Source organism: Eurytemora carolleeae, unplaced genomic scaffold (assembly GCF_000591075.1).
Source record: "Eurytemora carolleeae unplaced genomic scaffold, Eaff_2.0 scaffold370, whole genome shotgun sequence".
Lineage (NCBI taxonomy): Eukaryota > Metazoa > Arthropoda > Copepoda > Calanoida > Temoridae > Eurytemora > Eurytemora carolleeae.
The window spans coordinates 251,897-257,568 of record NW_019396283.1 but is presented as its reverse complement, the minus strand read 5'-3'; positions in this window follow the sequence as shown (position 1 = coordinate 257,568).

Genomic DNA, 5,672 nt, shown 5'->3' with positions numbered 1-5,672 from the left:
CCATCTAAAAGAAGTAATAGGTCTAATGCATCATTTTGTTGTCTAAGTTATACCATCTTAAAGACGAAATAGGTCTAATGTATCATTTGTTTTGTATAAGTTATACCATCTTAAAGAAGAAATTGGTAATGATGTCTAAGTTATACCATCTTAAAGAAGAAATAGGTCTAATATGTATCATTTTGTTGTCTAAGTTATACCATCTAAAAGAAGATACAGGTCTAATGTATCATTTTGTTGTATAAGTTATACCATGTTAAAGACCAAATAGGTCTAATGTATCATTTTGTTGTCTAAGTTATACCATGTTAAAGACGAAATAGTTCTAATGTATCATTTTGTTGTCTAGGTTATACCATGTTAAAGACGAAATAGGTCTAATTTATCATTTTGTTGTATAAGTTATACCATCTAAAAGAAGTAATAGATCTAATGCATCATTTTGTTGTCTAAGTTATACCATCTTAAAGACGAAATAGGTCTAATGTATCATTTTGTTGTCTAAGTTATACCATCTTAAAGACGAAATAGGTCTAATGTATCATTTGTTTTGTATAGTTATACCATCTTAAAGAAGATATAGGTCTAATGTATCATTTTGTTGTATAAGTTATACCATCTTAAAGACGAAATAGGTAATGTATCATTTTGTTGTCAAAGTTATACCATCTTAAAGAAGAAATTGGTAATGTATAATTTTGTTGTCAAAGTTATACCATCTTAAAGAAGAAATTGGTAATGTATCATTTTGTTGTCTAAGTTATACCATCTTAATGAAGAAATAGGTAATGTATCATTTTGTTGTATAAGTTATACCATCTTAAAGAAGAAATTGGTAATGTATCATTTTGTTGTCAAAGTTATACCATCTTAAAGAAGAAATAGGTCTAATATGTATCATTTTGTTGTTTAAGTTATACCATCTTAAAGAAGAAATAGGTCTAATGTATCATTTTGTTGTCTAAGTTATACCATCTTAAAGACGAAATAGGTCTAATGTATCATTTTGTTGTCTAAGTTATACCATCTAAAAGAAGAAATAGGTCTAATGTATCATTTTGTTGTCTAAGTTATACCATCTAAAAGAAGTAATAGGTCTAATGTATCATTTTGTTGTCTAAGTTATACCATCTTAAAGAAGAAATAGGTAATGTATCATTTTGTTGTATAAGTTATACCACATAATAAAATAAATACTATTCATTTAAAACTAAATTACACCAAATGAAGATATAACTCTAAATATCTTTTTTATAAAGATTTAAGTACAATATCAAAAAAAATAAATAGGTGTCAAAATATTTATTCTAAAGTCTACATTATAATACCAAAAGAAGAAATGTATATCAAGTTTTAAGTTACATTATTTAAAAGAAGAAATAGCTCTGAGTTATCATTTTAAAACTAAAATGGTAAAGAAATATCTCTAACTATTTATGTTAAAGGCTAAATTATAATAGCAAAAGAAGATCAAAACATTCTTAAAAATGACCAAATTTAAAACTCAATTAAAAGAAAAGAGAAGGTCAAAATGTTCATTTAATTATTATAACATGAAAAGGAAGACATTGATCAAAATATTACTTCTATTGTGTAAATTTTGTCTAAAGAAGAAAAATTAGTTAGCCTCTAGAAGTTTTCTGAATAGGCTTTTGGGAAAATATAAATTTTCCGCATTCTCGGAATTTTCGGATTTCTGGAATCTACGGAAGAGATTGATCTCAAACCGCGGAATCTACGGAAGAGATTAATCTCAAACTCTGGAATCTACGGAAGAGATTAATCTCAAACTCTGGAATAATGTTAAAAAATTGATCAGTCAAACGTTGGATTAATTCAATTTTGACCCTCAAAGAGTATTTAGGTCTTTTAATTTAACATTTTTAGAAATATTGAATTTGGTAGTTTTGCATGACTGCTGGGTATATTTTCATGTGTTGACATGGATGTTATGAGCAACGAATCCACGTAACTCGGTAGCATGTCATCAATACGCCGTAAACCGGACAATGGCAGAAATACGCCAAAGACCAGTTTGCGTTAGTGATACGTCCTTAACAGGCTAACACAACATTTGTCTCCCATTTAAAAAAAAAATCTAAAGTTATGTGTACATTTTTGAAGGACAGTAGAAAGTGGTGAGTTTAATCCAGATGAATAATTAATAAGACAATTGGTTGGGTTTAGGCCTAACCTCTGCTGAGGTTTAGCTGAGGTTACGTTAAACATAGAAACCGTAACATAGAGATATATAATACATACACATATCATTCGTATGTTATGANAGAGAGAGAGAGAGAGAGAGAGAGAGAGAGAGAGAGAGAGAGAGAGAGAGAGAGAGAGAGAGAGAGAGAGAGAGAGAGAGAGAGAGAGAGAGAGAGAGAGAGAGAGAGAGAGAGAGAGAGAGAGAGAGAGAGAGAGAGAGATCCTTATTTCTTAAACTATATAATGATATAATCTTTAAATGACTTAATAAATTCTATAGTAAAGAAACTGAGCTCCGTTATCACAACCTCAAATTTTTCTTATCCCTATATCTTGGCAACCTTATGGTGTAGACTCTTGATATTTTAAACTTAAATGTTTTATCTAACAGAATTCAAAGTTAGAAACATCTAAGATCTACAATATTGGGTTGCGAAGATATGAGAATTAGAAAATCAGGATATGTGGCTAAGAATTAATTCCTTTAAGAGACAGACGTAAATCCAACTAATGTCAGATTCACAATGATATTCTAAAAACCTGTTATATAAAATAATTTATAATTTCTTTAACTATGGTTTCTCTACCAAAAGTAGAGACAAAGAACGAAATTTACAAAATACAATATTATTTTAGATGGAAAAACGACGACATCTTTCACACTAATTAATCAAATAAATGTTGTCACTTGAACTTACGTTTGCAGTTCTTATAAGAGCGCATGATACTGAAAATACAACTTTTGTGTGAAGCATCGTTAATCTTGATCTGGATATTTAATGTGGGCATTTCTAAACTTGAGGTTTAATGCTTGGTCTCTTAATTGGTTTGATCACCATACACGGGATATCGAAGAGGAATTTAATATCAATATCTTATTAATAAATTAATCAATGCTTAATCTGAAATTTACAACACTAAAAATCTGACTTCTGAACATTTTAAGAGATACGTACGTATAACGTACATATATATTAGTTGCAAATTACAAAATTATTTTGCAACATTTCTTAAGTAAACGGAATAACAAAAACGACATTTTACAAACTGTTTTCTGATTTCTGAACAAAGCTTACAAATTTACAAATGTTTATTTTTCTTAAACTTAGATAGATATCAACATTGTAAAGCACGGTCTTTAGAAGACGACATTCATAAATTACTTGAAGATAATCGTTGTAATATAAAAAGTAGTAATCTCTTTTTTTTTGCAGTTTGTATGGACGATCATAACTCGTAAAATCCTGAACCGACTTGTCTTCAATTTTGATTAGGGAACTCGGTAGAACCACGGGAATGTTCACTTACCTGGTTTAAAAATTCGAATTGCTGATTTCGTTGACTTTTTATACAGAAAACTCTATGCAACGGTGGGTTTCCAAGCTAGTTGTATATTTGTTTGGGTAATTAATGCAACTTACTTGTCCCGAGAGGTAAAAAAGTAAATATTATTCTGCTCTGCGAGGTTATGAAAAAATAAATTGACTTTAAAAAACGTATAAAATTGTGTAAGAAACTATTTGCTTGAAAATACAAAACATATAACTAACTCTACGCATCAAATGTTTTTTTCAGACAATATGGTTTATTTTAAACTTCATTTTAGAATTTCTTATTTTTTCTTCTTCACAAATTTAACGTTTAGATCGTCTATATTTAATTAGTTTAAGTCGTCGTATCGGTATCTTCAACGTGGGGGGGGGGNAACATAAAAAATATACTTTTCAGAGGGAAATTCAGAAGAGTGGGAAATGCTCGGATATTTTGCTTGCTAAATCAAATACGTAAAAAGGCTTAAAATTAGTTCGTATCTAATATCTATCTATATAAGCTTTATATTAACTCCTTCAGAACCCCCATACCCTTCCCCATCCACCAATTTCAGGGCCGCCTTTCCCCTTCCCCCACCCCCTTTCAAATGATCTTAGAATCCAGGTGCTTTTTGTTTGTTTGTTTTTTCTTCAAAATCTAGAACTCGTGCGAAGGCCTATTTTGCTGCGTTGGCATTTAAGGGAAAGTACCCCTAGGAAACTACACAGTGAGTCAATATTCATCAATTTAGGGATAGTAGTAGTACCCCTAGGAAACTACAGAGTGAGTCAATATTCATCAATTTTTGGATAGTACCCTCAGGAAACTACACAGTGAGTCAATATTCATCAATTTAGGGACAAAGATAAAATTTAGATATGCGGAAGTTACTTTTACAGACGTAATGTATAGGGAGGTTGGGAGGAGGGGTGGGGGGAGGTTGTATATTATACTATACACATATGATGGATTTGGATTGCTGGAAACTGAAGTTTTATAATAAATATTCGGAACTTTTCTGACCGATGTTATTTAACTACCTGGAACCAGTTCCTAGGTAATCATAATATGTCACAGTAAGCATACAATTTACCTTCCAAAATCATATCCCTCAATTACACCTTGGTTCGAATAAGCGGTTTATGTCAAAATTACCTCCTACAGCCAATCAAAGTCATCACCATGCCTCAAGGCTACATCTCCGAGCCTCCGCAACTCTTACTCCAAGTACAGCATTCTTATCCCCAAAAACAAATATATGGCTTTTACATCCACAAAAAAACTTTTTTTCAAAAAATCTCAACGTGAATAAAAAGTTTACTAAAATACATAATCAATTTGTCTTAAAAAGTCATGTAAGAATAAGAGTTGCGGAGACTCAGAGACGTATAGTGTGAGGCACGGGGATGATTGTGATTGGCTAGGAGGTGATTTTGCAGGGCTCATGGCGACTCTGCACCCCCTCCCTACTCTACTTACCCAAAAGAAAAATTTCAAAGTATTCACAACATGTAAAATTACCGCTTAAGAGAGTTTAAGTTTAACCAGATGCAGCCTAAAATCAGACCATGTTAATCTAGTTGCAAAAGCTACCCCTGCCTTCAGAGCTAGGCCACCTCAGCTCAGATTCAAATATATGTGTACAAAAGTTAAATGTGACAAGAAATATAATTTGCCTTATTAATATAAAAGCAGTACTTCAAGCATTTATTTCATTTTCTTACGGATCAAGATCTAGATCCTGGATCCTGGTTTTGGTTGATATTTTCTTCCTCAGATCCCAATATTACAGATCAAGATCTAGATCCTGAATCCTAGTTTTGGTTGATACTTTCTTCCTTAGATCCCAATATTACGGATCAAGATCTAGATCCTGAATCCTGGTTTTGGTTGATATCTCAGATTCAAATATATGTACATAAATTAAATGTGACAAGAAATAAAATTTGCCTTATAAATATAAAAGCAGTACTTCAAGCATTTATTTCTTTTTCTTTCGGATCAAGATCTGGATCCTGGATCCTGGTCTTGGTTGAATTCTTCCTCAGATCCCTATATTTTTTGCAAATCCATGGAGATCCTAAAATCCTAATTTTGCATATATATCCAACTGTTCACAACTTTATCTTTCCCAAGGTTTATCTAAAAAATGGCTC